The sequence below is a fragment of the Papio anubis genome, unplaced genomic scaffold, assembly GCF_008728515.1.
Source record: "Papio anubis isolate 15944 unplaced genomic scaffold, Panubis1.0 scaffold938, whole genome shotgun sequence".
In the NCBI taxonomy this organism is placed as follows: Eukaryota; Metazoa; Chordata; class Mammalia; order Primates; family Cercopithecidae; genus Papio; species Papio anubis.
In genome coordinates, this window is record NW_022169632.1 from 12293 (window position 1) to 27602 (window position 15310).

At 48.0% G+C, this 15310-nt stretch overlaps 1 pseudogene; it reads right to left on the minus strand.

The window, feature by feature from the left end:
* Window positions 1-1112: 1112 nt before the first annotated feature.
* On the minus strand, window positions 1113-5366 carry LOC116273600 (annotated as a pseudogene).
* Window positions 5367-15310: the final 9944 nt, after the last annotated feature.

The following is a 15310-nucleotide window of genomic DNA, read 5'->3' on the forward strand; positions in this document are numbered from 1 at the left end:
AATAACTACAAAAAAAAAAAAAAAAACAACTAGAAATAAATTTATCCAAGGAGGTGAAAGATCTCAATAAGGAAAACTACAAAACACTGATGAAAGAAATTGAAGAGGACACAAACAAATGGAAAGACATCCCATTTACACAAATTGGACAAGTTAATATTACTAAAATGATTGTACTACCCAAAGCCATCTGCAGATTCGATGCAATTACTAACAAAATACCAATGTCATTTTTCACACGCCAACTCCACACAGGCAGTGACCTTAGCCAGGAATGGATTTTTTTCTGATCAGCATCATCATTTCTCACTCAGTGTTCAGATGACGTTGAATGAAATGTTATTTGAGGACCTGCTGTGTGACATTTTGCACTGAAGAGAGATGCACTTGCAGGTGTTTCCATAGATCACTCTGACAGCAGGACATGGGGTGGAACCTGACTCAGACATGAGCCTCCCTTCGGGTCAGTTCATAGCCCGGCTCTACCACTCAACGATCCTGCCATGTTGAGCCTATCACTAAACATCAGAGCCTCGGTGTCCACAGCTGTGAAATGCAGACAGTAGTGACTACCTTGCAGGACAGAGAGGTGGCCATGAACACAATAAGGATCTGCAGCCAGGCTGTTGGATGCTTGTCCTATTGCTTCCTGGTTGTGTGACCCTGGGTAGGTTACCTAACTTGTAGGGCTCAGCTTGCTCCCCCTGCACAGAGTTAGTTATGACATATGTTAGTTTGTGGAATGTACTTGCAACAGTGTCTGCGCACCTTAAGGTCTATATGAATGGCAGCTATGAGCCTTCCTGGGTGTTGTGAGAATGAAATGAGATCCAATTTCTAAAGGGCTTCCTGCTGTAGCGCATTAATGAATTAAACTCACTGAAAGGCCATATCATTGTAAGCACCTGGCATTTGCAGCAGAGGGTAAGGTTTCACATTATTAGCCTGACTCTTCCTGATGGATCTTAGCAATACTAAGTTTCCCATTACAATGAGCATCCACAGGATAAGGTGAAGGAGGATCGTCAGCATGATGGGAGGTAGAGTTTGATTCAAGAGCCTCGAGTCTTGCTGCTGTACTTGTATGAGTGTAGTGGGATGGCCTGGAAGAGGACACTATCAAAAAATTTATTCAGGGAACTGAAGGTGATGGAGCAGGGAGACACACTCAATTTAAAACAAAAATTGAAAGTAAACAAGACTGCTTTTGCCACAAAAATGTTGAGGTTTTTGGTAAACTAAGCCTTTGAGAATTTCCTGCATTATCATGTGCTGAAATGCAAAAATGTTTGGGTTTGCCGAAACCAGCAACTAAACAAGGTTTTAAAGGCGAAGAGACATGCCTGGCTCACCTGGCCCCTGTGCTGACACCACATCCATGGCACCTGGCGGCAGCTTGGGTGAAAGAGGTCACAAAAGGTATCCAGATTGCCCTGAAAAGCAGCGTGGCCACGATGAAGCCATGCAGCCTGGATGCCTTCTCAGGACTCCCCAGCCCTCCATGGCTCTGTTCCAAGGAACACACCCAGAGAAAGCTCCCATTTCCCCCTGGAGGAGGGGCCTGGCAGGGTTGCATGTGGTCACTGTGGCCACAGAGAGTTTTGAATCTGGACCAAAAAGTACTTTGGTTGTAGAAAGAAGAAAAGCCAGGGGCAGATTCATAGGAAAAGTCTAAGGGTGGGAGGAGCCTGTGGTTCCAAGCAGAGGTCCTGAAGGGGAGCATGAGTTAGGCCTGGGGGCCCAGCATGGGGGCCTGGGCAGGAGGGAGGAGGAGCCTTGCTGCTGGGTCACACAAGGGGAAGGCAGGTGAGAGGACCATGCCCTGCTCAGGGGGTAGGTACCTGACCCCAGGGAAGAGAGAAGAGGAAGGCAGAGAAAAACAGGCCAGAAAGCAGCCCAGGACCCACGGCGGGCAGCCCCTTGGCCACTGGTTGCTGCAGTCAGGCCTTTCTGGGCCCTGGTGGGGATGGGATGAGGGCTGTGCATTGCAAGGCAGTGCAGGCCGCTGGCAGGTGACCTCCTGCCCCTAGAGGCTGTGTTTCGGCTTCCCTGTGCCCCACACTCTGGGGAGAGACAGGCCTGGCTTCCCCAGATACCCACTGAGGCTGCAGAGGAGCCTGATACTCCCAGGAGGAAGCAAGAGATCTGACCACAGACAGAGCCAGGACTAAGGGGGAGAGGGGCAGACCAGGCAGGAACTCTGGGGTCCTTCTCCCTCAACACCAGCCACCCAGGCGCCCTCTCTACCCCTGTGCAGGGCCCCTGCTGCTGCCTGGCTGGGTTCCCCTCAGCAAGATGGGCCTGTACCTGCCCGTGAAGGAGGTTTCCTCAGGGAGAGTGGTTGTCGTGTTGGCTTCGGGGCTCGAGATCCTGCACAGGTGTCTTGTGAGGGCGCTTTCGGGTCTCCACCTCCTCCCCTCCCTGCAGTGCCTGTCAGCCCATCTCAGCAGGCGACAAGCCCACTCAGGGACAGCTTTTCCTCACTGCCTGAAGATCCTGCTGCCCGGGCTGGCAGGTGCCCCTGGCATCCTTGCAATGTTTGTTGTGGTGAGAATACGTGTCAGGACTGGTCATTTCTATTTTTTTTCCTGATCTACATGACCTTTTGTGACTCAGGTTGCTTGACCCATGCACCTGCAGGCAGGTGGTTTAAAGCCGAGGCCACTGCCAGAGCTGAGGCACCCCTGTGGGAACCAGGAACCAGTCAGACATCAAAAGCTGCCACTGTATAGAAACGGATCCTTCTAGGGAGGGAGTTCAATGTGTGGGGACAGACCTGGTAGTGCAGGGGACAGGAGCCCTCACATATGCCTGCCACTGGGGCGCTAGCATGAGGTGGACCTCTGGTTTCTCCGGGCACCAGGTGACCAAAGTCCATCCTCCATAGAGTCTGCCTTCCTCCAGGAAGGGCCTGGTCTCTGCAGTGGGACCCAGCAGCTCCTCCTCCCGTAGTCCTAGCCTGGGGATTGCAGCCCCTCTCCACTGTGCTTCTCACCTCTACCCCTCTCATCCTGCACACTCCTTGACACCCACAGCAACAATCACAGTGGGGCAGGTGTTTACAGGAGCCGGGGGCAGAGGCAGTGGATGCAGAAGTTGTGGTGGTGGAAATGGTGGTATCTCCTCCTCTACCACCAAAAAAAAAAACAACAACAACAATGGTTTGCTGACTTTTCAGACAACTCTTAAGAGCAAGGGTATGGTGTCATTGCCTCAGCACCGGGCACAGTGCTGGCCACTCCCAGATGTGTGTCTGGGAAGTGAAAGGACTAGTGAGGAGCCCACACCACAGGGGACCGTCCTTCACGTAAGAAACACGCAAACTTCCTGGTTTGCAGACTTGCCTCTTCCCCTAAATACTAACGACTTCGTCCCAGTCGCCTTGGTTCTCCCGAGGCCAGCCTTGTTGGAGGAAGCCTGTCCTGGGGGCTGTGCAATGGTTCCAGCATTTGCAGATGACTGTCTGCATCCACCTGGTTGCAGATGCAGCCTCCCTGGGCCCACTACATAGCACCGCAGAGGCCATCCTTGACCAGGGAGGCCTGTTCCCACCCTGTCTCAGGCCCAGGGCCTCCTGCCTCAGTTACTCACCACTGCATATGGCCCCTGGGGTGGGTCCCCAGCCCAGGTGAGCCACAGCCTGCTCCCAGACTCCTGGTCCCTGTGTTCACTGGGCTGGTGTCCCTCCCAGCTTGGTGCCCGCCAGGACTCCTTCACCCCTCAGCCCTGCAGTCCCTAGAAGCTAACCCCAGCCAACCCCTCATCCCTGCCAGGAGACAGGGATCCAGAGAAGCCAAACGGAGTCACATCTGCATCTGGAGCCTGGGGATGGGGCTGAGCTCTGTCCTCTCCTCCCTCTGCTCTGTCCTCTGTCTGCAGCTCTCTGGGCTGGCTTTTTCCGCCCCAGCTCCCAGCGCCCCTGACACTCTCCCTGCCCTGGGCTCCATCTCTGCTTTTGTCTCCTGCTCTGCCTTATAGGGGGCCCTTCCCACTTCTGTGGGGTTGACATTTCACTCTCAGCCCCGACAAACCAGGACTGTGAGCTGCCCATGGGGAGCTTCATTTCTGTCCCTCCCCAGCCCAGCATGGGGCCCAGGGGAAGCTGGAGCTCAGTAAAGACAGATGAAGGAATGAGGAAGGCACCAGACATGTACCGAGATCCATGCTGGTTTCCCAAGTCACAGACAGCTGGGGGTTACAGCACCGTCCTCCATTTGGGCCATCGGGACCTCAGCGGGGACCCTCTCTTCCTCCCTCCACACAGAGGCTGCCTCCTGGCCCTGTCCATCTGAGGCTTCCAGAAGTCCCGATTGTTGAGGCAGCCCTGGTTTCAGGGGTTCTGGGGTCACTTCTCTCTAGGAGCCAGGGCAGGCCTCACCCCCTTGTCCAGGGCATCCCAGGCCAGCTCTATGTGGCCAGCCCGGGGCAGGAGGTCCTGCAGAAGCCCAGGCTTGCTAGGCTCTGGGAATGTGTGGACAGGTCTGCCACTCCCTGGGCTCACGTGATGAGCCAGGAGCTGAGGGAAACTTCCCACAGGCGGGATCATGGGGCAGTCACATGTTAGAGTCCCTCAGAGGACGGGCCTGTACCTGGGCCCCAGGGCTGGGTGGGGAAAAATCACTTGCCTTCTTGCAGCACAGCCGCCAGACACAACACAGTAGCAGTGGTGCAAGCAGCAGGGGTGGCACAAAATAGAGCCAGTTGCGAAAAATGCCCTGGTGAAGAAAGACAGCACCATGAACCACGCCTAAGGGACAGAGGAATGCAGGCCTGGGAGGGCCTGGGTAGCCTCATCCTGGTGCCCACCAATTGGGGCCCATCTGCCCACTCCCCCTTCTCTACAGGTGGTCCCACTTCAAGGCACAATAGTGGGGTTGGGGATAAGGGATGCTCCCAAGGGAACTACAAACCCCTCCTCTGGACCCGCTGAAAGTCTCTGCCCAAGAACCCTGTCAAGAAAGTCGTGGAAGCTCACACTGTCTGACAAACCCCCCCTCACTGCACACCTTGCCTGCAGCACAAGGCTTCTGGGAGGACCCCAAAATCTCCAGGTACAATGATGGGCAAGGGTGGGGGTGCTGTGGCCAAGAGAGGCACAGGTGCAGGAGCAAGGACAGGAAACCCAGGTCCAACCCCAACAGCCTATATCCCCACTTCCAGGCTCTGCACCGTGGGCACATCCACACACCGCTCTGAGCCTCAGCCTCCACACCTCTGTGAAGAGAATGGGCCTCCCTCCCTGGGGGCACTTGTGAGGTTTAGAGAGCTCAGACAAAGTCCTGGCTCAGAACCAGGGCCACATGGGGTGTAAGCAACAGGAACTCTTCTGTGGGTGTTCTTCACAATGAAGGGAACTTGGGCGACATCCATGCGAATACAAGCTGCCCAGGCCTTCCCCAAACCCAGAGCTCTGTTTAGAGAGAAAGATGGGGAGGGCAGGGGAGGGCAGGGAGGGAAGGGGAGAGGAGGAGAGGGGGCCTGTGCTGAGAACCCAGCTGGCTGAAGGAGAGGAACCACTGAGGCTGAGCATGAAGGCCGCTGGTGAGGCTGGAGCCCCCGGGCTGCTCCTGATATGCCTGTCACCGTGGAGCCTTTAGTGGGTGGATTCCTGATGGGGAATGTGTGTGTTCAGCCTGCTAATCCATGCGTGGATATGCAGGGACAGGCAAGGGGAGACCCAGAGGGAGGACTGTCAACACTGGTGAGTCCTCACATATAAGACTGGGTACAAGGCAGTGGAGTGGGCTCAGGCCTCCCACGCGTCCCTCCAGCACATCCTCCTGCCTATGTGGCCCTGGGCCAAGCTGCCCAAAGATGTGGAGCTCTGAAGGGCAGACTCCTAGGATACAGCATCTCCATTCCCAGGGGCCTCTTGGAGCTGAGCCCAGGTCCCAGTGCCCGAGAGCCTCCCCTTCAGCCAACAGGAGGGGACGAAATGCAGAACTCAGCGAGGGAGCGGAGAGGGACATCTCAGGGACTCAAGCAAGGAGCAGAGGCAGAAAGGTTCAAGGCATCTGGGCAATGACAGCAGGTTACAACCAGGCAGGCTCGGGGGCCAGGGTCATGAGTGGGTTTAGGACCAGATCAGCAGCTGGGGCACCAGTTCAGTGGCACACACACACCCTGACGGCAGTGTGTGGAATCCTCCAGAACTCCTGGGCCTGGGAGGTCCATGTGGAGAAGCTGGACACCCAGGAGGTGCTGGACTCTGGCTCCTGGCAGACAGCCTCCTAGCTTCACCCACCTGCACCATCTGGAAGCCTGGTTGGAGCAGCCTCAGGTGCCTGCTGCACACACTACTTTCTGGGACTGCCTGGGAACTGCCTGCCCTTTCTGTCCTCCCCAGGGTATATCTCCTTCTAGTGCAGAGACTCTGGACAGTCCTCATACGTGTTTGCAACCCCATCCTGGTACTCACACATGTGCTGCTGGTGACGCTGACATTGCTCTTGAAGAATGTTTTGCCGATGTTCAAGCTGACTTCAATAAAGTACTCCCCTAAAGCACAGTGAAAACTAGATGGCGCAGACCCAGCCCGAGATGCAGTTCTTGCCTCCCGCCCGCGGACAGCATGGGTCATGAGGCCGCCCCGAAACAACCTGCAGGTCAACTCAGCAATGATGACCAAAGGGTAAGCGGGTCAGGCAGTGAGGGGCCCTGCATGGGGTCTCATGCCATTGTGACCGTGTCCTAAATGACCAGGGACCACTGCTTGGTGTCACCATCCTGGCTCTTCTGTATTTACAGAGTCTGTTGGCTTAACTCTGAGAGGCAACCTGGAGCAAAGGTACCATTCCTCGGGCAATTATCTCCTGCATCCTGCTCTCCTCACAGACCCTAGAACACTGCAGATCCCTGAATACCTTTGGGGCCACCAATGATAGAAGGTGGGGAAAGTGCCCTTAGCCCCAGTGGCAGACACGCAGCCCCAGCAGGGTGGCGGAGGGGGGGGACATCCACATTCTGTATACCTCACTGTGCCCAACTCTGGACCCCCTGGCCTCCTACTCCTAGGCCTCACAGGTTTTTCTGTCTTTGGTCCAGGGCAAGTTTTGGAAGTCTTGTCCATACTGATTGGATGTTCATTTAAAAGGAAATGACATGGGAAGAATGTCAATGCACACATCTGACCACTGTCTCTCCCCATGTGTGTCCTCAGCACGCAGAGCTGACCCTGTGGCCCAGGACCGGCATCTGGGCTCTGCTTTCCTCTTGCATAGACCCCTGTGAGCACCCACCACACCCAGGCCCTGTGCAGCGCTCTGCTGTGTAACAGGAACAGGCAGGCAGAGTCCCTGCTCTCAAGGGACTCACATTTAGAGATTGCATGGGACACAGAAAACAAAATTTAAAAAAAATAAAATAAACAGGACAAAACAGATGATAAAGAGTGCAATGCGCTGTGATGTCCATGACCAGAGGAGGTGAGGGGACCAGAGGGAAGGGACAGCCGCTTCATTATGCGTGACTTCCCTCTCTTGTAGAGCCACAATTTCTGGTCTAGAGGATCATGAAATGATGCAAGGCCAGGGATTTGCTTCAAAATACTCTGTGGTAAGGGTACCAAGGAAAGCACGTTGGAGCAGGTTGAGAATGATTGAAAGTAGGTTCATTGCACAATTCTTGTTATTTTGTATACTGTTGAAAACTTCCATGAATAATAAATTATCTCTGAAGAGGTGACATTTCAGCTGAGATTAAAAAGATGAGGAGCCAGCCAGGCAAAGATCATGTGCCAATGCCCTGGGCAGTGACTCGCTGACTTTGTCAAGGAGGGAGAGAGGTGACCCAGAACAGGGGGCAGGGCCTCATGGGCCCTGGAAAGGGTTTTATTTTTTGTGCAGTGAATCTGTCCAGGTTGGGCAGATCCAGGATATATTTTGCACATGGAGGCAACAGGACTCGCTGGTGGGATGGATGTGAAGAGGAAGCTCGGAGGAGTCAAAGATGACATTTGAGTGTTTGACCAGAACAACCAGCTGGACAGTGACACCATTTACCAAAAGGGGGAAGCCTGAAGAGGGGACTGGTTTTGTTTGTTTGTTTTAAGTCTGTAATTTTCTTTCCCAATGTTTATTTATTTATATATTTATTTATTCATTTTTGTGGGAGCGTGGTGGGCTCAGGAGAGTTCGGTAATGTGTAGACATGGAACCTTCTCACTCCTGAGCCCACACCCTTTTCATGCCTCCTGAAGTGTGGGGGAGGGCGTGGGCATCTGCCTGCTGGCCTTGATCCAGCTCTCTACCCACTGGGCTCGGCTGCCAGGACCCCGGCTTCCCAGGGCTCAGCAACTGCCTGGCAACCGAGGACTGGTAGAACCCATGGTATCGACCTTTTTGCCAAGGATGATTTCAAAACAATTATGGCATCCTCCTCATTTTCTTTTGAAAACTTTTTTTTTTTTTTTTTTCACCTCCCTAAATATGCACATAGTTTACTCTGGCATGTGTTTTCCATTGCAATGCCCTGTTCCTGAATAAAGAGCATTTCTGTTTAGAGACACTCTCTCTGTTTGTTATTTTGGTTGACAAAAATTGCATCCAGGCGCTTCCAGAAGCCAGAACCAGGCTCTGCCCCTGCTTCCCCACAGGGACAGATGCAGGACAGAGGGAAGTCTCTCCCTGACCTGCACCTCCAGGCTGGCATCAGTCGCCAGGGAAGGCACGCTGCCATCTAGTGGGGGGTGCAGGGGAGGCGTGTTCAGTAGTGGCCAACACTCCAGGGACATTTTCAGGGGATATCTTCCTAATAGTGAAAATAGGTTTAAAGGTTGTTCTCAATTATTTTTAAAAATAAGCTTCTTTTTACTCCTGGACAAGCCATCAACCAGGAGCAGAATGGCCATCTATGCAGGTGCCCAGAGCTGTGGCAGGGGCTCCCCGCTGCGAGACGTCAGTGCTGGCCTGTGTATGGAGAGGTAGACGGTAACCTCCAGGGTGGGAAGCCAGTGCAGCCACAGGCCCACAGAGGAGGCAGCTGAATGCCCTTCATGGAGGTAGGCTGGGTACCCCCTTTCCCAGCAGCTGCCATCACAGGGAGGCAGAAGGCCCTGGTAGGGCAGGCAGATCTCCTGGGTCTGCTTTCCTGCCCTGCAACATGAACTGTATGGCCCTGGGCAGGCTCTTCCATCATGCTTCTCTCTAGTTCTCCATCCATACAGGAAAGTTGTCAGAACTAAAAATGGAGTCATTTGTGTTAAAAAAAAAATTAAAGTCCATGACAAACAGGGCTAAGAAAGGCTGCAAATAGAGGGTTTTTATGCCTATATGTCTGGTAACAAAAATATCACAAAAGACTTTGCAAAAACCACAACCTTGCACAAAAGCCATTGCAAACTTAACACAAAAAAATACTTCCACAGGAACATGTTCCCAAGAACTACCTGTCCAGCCTTGGACTAGTGTCACCCTTGCTATTGATCTGTTTAGACAAGGGTAATGATCTCAAAACAATTTCCTAATCCTCATTTCTCCTTTAAAAGCCTTTGTCTTCTGTTACCTCCCTGATTATGCACATTACCATGGCACACATATTCCTAGTGCCAGGCACTGTTCCTGAATAAATACTGTTTTCTTTTAGAGAGAAACTCTGTTGTTCAGGTTGACATAAATGGTGTCCAGAAGTAGGACCACTATTGGAAGAAATCAGCCATTCTTGGAACTGGTGTGCAGTCGTCACTTGAGCCCTTGGAGCTCTCTGTTTCTGTGCTTGCCTTTTCTGTCCTGGAGGGTCTTCTTTCAGGCTGAGCCTCCTACTTTTGGGTAGAAGCTCTTGACTTCATTCAGCATCTGATTTGGATAAGTCAAAGACCTTACATCCCTCCTGAAATAACAAGTTTTTGTCTTTTCCGGTAAATTCTTTCTGGTATAATGACAAATGTTTTTCTGATTTGAGCACCCTTGTTTCTACATAATTTACATTTGTTTGTGAGGCATGTCTTTTCTGGCAAATTCACTTTTAGTTCTGCATGCCTAATTAAATATTTGTTTGATCTGCACACCTGGGTTAAAATCCCTGTGAACAATGATTTTGGTTTGGTTCCGTGTGTCTGTAATTCATGTGGAACCTAAAAAGCCCACGTAGCCAAAGCAAGACTAAGGAAAAAGAACAAATCTGGAGGCATCGCATTACCCAACTTCAAACTATACACATGGCTATAGTCATCAAAATAGCATGGTACTGGTATAAAAGTAGGCACATAGACCAATGGAACAGAATACAGAATCCAGAAATAAACATGAATACTTACATATAGCCATCTGATCTTTGACAAAGCAAACGAAAGCATAAAGTGGGGAAAGGACAACCTATTCAACAAATGGTGCTAGGATAACTGGCAAGCCACCATGTGGAAGAATAAAACTGGACCCTCATCTCTCACCTTATACAAAAATCAACTCAAGATGAGTCAAAAGACTTAAATCTAAGACCTGAAACTGTAAAAATTCTAGCAGATAACATCAGAAAAACCCTTCTAGATACTGGTTTAGGCAAAGACTTCATGACCAAGAACCCAAAACCAAATGCAATAAAAACAAAAATATTCATGGCAGGTAAATTGATGAAAAAATTTTTGCATGTAATTGACTTGGTAATAATCAGAATAAAATTATGTATAAGTCTTCATAAAGATTGAGCTCTGGTATTAAAAATACAGTAATACTAAACTAAAAAATTGGTCTCCTATGTTAGAATACCAAAGTTTTCTTGAAATATTGATTTGCTATTAGTAACATTGCAACAGGTTGTGATTTTTAATTCTGACTTCTGTTTTCTTTAACAGCCATCTTCTAAACTGCAGTCAGTTTCTATTTCTGGCACATTTTTTCCCGAGATCCATTTAATTTCCCCAGTTTCAGGTAAGGCATGTAATCTTTTTCATGAAGAATGGTAATTTTATTTATTAAGGTAGGGTCTTCCTCAGATTCTTACTTCAGAAGTTCAGTTTCTGCTGCGTCCCACTGCACATGGTTTGCAGGCCATACACCATAGCCTGCAGCGCTCCTACTCTCTTCCTTCGAAAAGTTGCAGCTTTTTGGTTGGCTGAGGTGATAACTCTCTTCTCCAACTTTTTCATCAGCTGCTCTAACATTTTTCCTCCAGTTCTAACTCGGCTTTTATGGCCTGGCACTACAATGTTTATCTTGAAGGCCAAGAAAAGCAATGTTTTCCTCCAATATAACTAGATTACGTATTCTTGGCTTTTCTTGATACGTGTGAATTGTTCCATGCTACCAAGAAACCTCACGCGTTTTTACTTTATCTAAGAGCTCTGTATTCCTCTGCTCAAGGTACTAGTCTTCTTGTTTATACTCTTCTATGAGTGTACACTCATAACCCTTGGATATATTATTTTATCTCTAATTGAATTTCAGGACCCTTTCATCAGGTTCAGTTTCCAGACTGAACGGGCTTCCCATGAGAAGAAGCAATTACATTGCAGGAGATTTCTTTTTTTACCTTTTGGTAATTGACCTAAAAGACAAACAATTTATATATTTATATTTTACCAAGATAATTTTCTCTGTTGTCTTTATTAAATTTTCGATTACTTAAGAAAACTGAGCTTTGAACAGGTTAAGGTTTTAAAATCTTTGTAACTTTCTGTATTGCTTTTGAAGTTTCCTGATAATCACTCGAGTTAAATGAATGACTATTATTTAACAGTGACCTATGATTCTATTTTGATCTAGGGCTTTGAATCTCTTGACATTTTTGGTGGGCTTCTCTTGGATCAAAATTCTAGATTAAGTCTTTTTGAACTGCAATTAACTTTGAGATTTTCCAGTTGGGCCCCTGGAGAATATCAAAGAAGATATCTTTTAATTTATAGAGATATTAAATGATTAGGCTTATTTGGTAAATTATATGACAAGGATTGTCAAATGAGAAGTGAGGCTACATCTTCTTTTAGTCACATTTGTGGGTAGGCTATTGATAGGAATGTTCTAAAAATTATATAACAAAATCTAATATACTATCAGTCATAATTTGGGTTGTTATGTTAAAACTTCTTTAAAGTTTTACTTATATGGCTATGTTATTGATGTGAGTATTCTAAACATTATATGAAATTTATAAGTCCGATACTTGTGATATGATGCTATCAGTCATGATTATGGTTGATATCTTAAATTCCTGCAGGTAATGGAAACAACTAAATTTTCTTGTCGATTGTGAACTTTTATCAGATTTTTAACCACGGCTATTCTAAGTTTTTTGGATTCTACTCAAAAAGCATTTGCACTCAGTTGTTGTCCAAGTTCTTGTTATCTGTCTGTAGCTAGACCACATCCCGAATTATTCTATGTTCCTCCAATCCAACCTTCTTCCATGGAATTACTATGAATGGAAAACTGTCCTGTTCCAAAAGCCCTATAAGCTGAAACTAGATGAATTTTAAGAAACCAGCCTTGTGCCTGATGTATGGGCCACATAAAAAGTTTACCAAACCATTTGATGCCATGACCAGAGACAAACTGCAAATCAGGATGAGAAGTTGACCTTTGCATACTGTAGACAGCTTTTTTTCAAGACATTGGCAAAGACTCCATAGTATAATGAGACTCTTACGCTCCTTAAGGCTACCTTGCTCACTTGGCAAGATAATGGAGTAATTGAAATTTCACAGTTAGTACCTTTTGCTTGTAACTTGCCAGACCCTGACCTAAGAGATCTTTTGGTATACATTGGTTAAATAAGCAAATGTCTGTACTATTGCTGATACTACATGCCATACCTGGATAAATTCCGCTGGGAAAGTCAATACCAATATACACAAAGTAAGAAAACAGGCCACATGGTTAAAACAGATCTCACCTAATTCCTTATGGTCATTTGATTCATTCGATGGGTTACTGATGTAGTTTGGCTGTGTCCCTACCCAAATCTCATCTTGAATTGTAGTTCCCACAATTCCCACTTATGGGAAGGACCCGGTGGGAGATAACTGAATCATGGGGGCGGTTTCCCCCATGCTGTTTTTGTGGTAGTGAAGAAGTCTTAGGAGATCTAATGGTTTTATAAGGGGTTTCTCCTTTGGTTTGGCTCTCATTCTGTCTTGCCTACCACCATGTAAGATGTCTCTTGCTCTTCCAGCATCATTGTGAGACCTCCCCAGCCAAGTGAAACTATGAGTCAATTAAACCTCCTTCCTTCATAACTTACCCAGGCTCAAGTATGTCTTTGTTAGGAGCATGAGAACAAACTAATACAGTTGTCTTTAAGTCTAGGTTCATGGATCAAAACTATTATGCAAACCATATTTTCCATTTTTAAACTTTCTATATGCTACTTGCTAAATTTTTGCAGAAGTACAACTTGTAACCATAATGCTAGCCCATCATTTTGAGATAATAGCAAGATTGTGGAACCCACAAAATTGAACTTAATAATGGACTCAAGATAGACTTAACCTGAGAGTCACTCCTTTCAAACATCCTTGAAAGGTCAAATGCGACTAAAAGGGTTTGACACTTACTCCTAGTTACCAGTTGCCCCCTCCAAAATGGACCAAGACCTGCAACCAGGACAGGCCCCTCTCATTATCCAGGGACAGTCAAAACCTGATTACAGAATGATTGATTTGCGAGGCATTTGCAGAAAGATCTCGATCAAAAGGTAGAAACTGTGGGCCGGGCGCGGTGGCTCAAGCCTGTAATCCCAGCACTTTGGGAGGCCGAGACGGGCGGATCACGAGGTCAGGAGATCGAGACCATCCTGGCTAACCCGGTGAAACCCCGTCTCTACTAAAAACACAAAAACTAGCCGCTGCAGGTGGCGTAAAGCCTGTGGTCCCAGCTGTCGTGAGGGCTGAGGTGGCAGGAGAATGGCGGAACCCGAGGCGGAGCTTGCAGTGAGCTGAGATCGGCGCCGCACTGCGACTCCAGCCTGGGCGAGCAGAGCAAGATCACCAAAAAAAAAAAAAAAAAAAAAAGGTAGAAACTGTGAAAGTTGTCAGAATCAAAATAGAATTAACATGTTAAAAAACAACAACAACAAAAAATCCTGGCAAGCTGAACTGGGGAAGTTTATGAAGAGAAGATTCACAAGCTTGTATACCTGATAACAAAAACTACCACAAATCTGCAAAAAATTCATAACCTTGTACAAAGACCATTGTGAACTTATACAAAATACTTCTACAGGGATATCTGCCCAGCAACTGCCCTATGCAACCCTTCACACTGGGGTCATCTCTATTATTATTATTGACCTTAGTAGCCAAGAAGAATTAACTCAATAATTATGTAATCCCTTCCCTCACATCTCCTGTCAAATCTACCTTCCTGAATATGCATGTTTCCTATGGCATGATTCTATCAGGATGCCCATTCTCAGATGAACATCATCTCTTGTAAAGAGCCCCTATTCGTCTTCGTTATTTAGGCTGGATACATACAAAGGAATTTCTGTCAGATTATTTCTTGAGGATCCAGCACAAAGCGTGAAGGCACTTAAGTACACATCTGATGGGTACTCACTAAGCATTACCTTTCCTTAGAAAAGGCTGCTCTAGTTCCTAAGATACCCTGAAAGTATAATCCCAGTGAAAAACTGAATTTCCTGAGACCATCCACACAATGCTGATGAGTGGGAATGGGGACGATGTCCAGCCCTCCTAGTATGCACCCATGGAAAGGAGGAAAATGGCCAAGAAGCCCTTTGGGGAAAAGCAGTCATCCTGGGATCACCACATGGCCCCTGAATTAGATGTCAGTGGAATATATTATCATCAGATCACCGAATGTAATTTCAAAGGGCCAACTGGGAAGATCAGGAAGGAGGATGCAAAAATCCAACTGCACCCCAGGCGCTCAGTGGGGAAGAGCACACCCCCCTCCCCAGCACCCAGGGCACAGTGGTCTCGCCCCGGGACTGGGCATTTCTCAGGCTACTCCACTGTCATAGAGGTCCTCTGATGCTTATTGATAAATAATAGGAGATTTTTAACAAGTATATCCTTCCATGAACTAAACCGTTTCATACATGTGATTTTATTAGCTTAGGTGCAACTGTGGCTGACCATCTGTAATATGAAAATCCATAATCTAAAATGCTTCAAAATCTGAAACTTTTTGAGCACCAACATGGTGTTCAAAAGAAATGCTCTTTAGAGAATTTCAGATTTCAAATTTTAGGATTAGGGATGCTGAAACATAAGCATAATGCACACATTCCAAAACGTAACAAAAATCTAAAACTAAAATATTTGTGGTCCTGCTGCCTTTGGTTAAAGAAACATGCCAAGCAGCACTCATATGGCTCCCATGTTAAACTGAGAAAAACGGAGGCCCAGGGAGTAGAA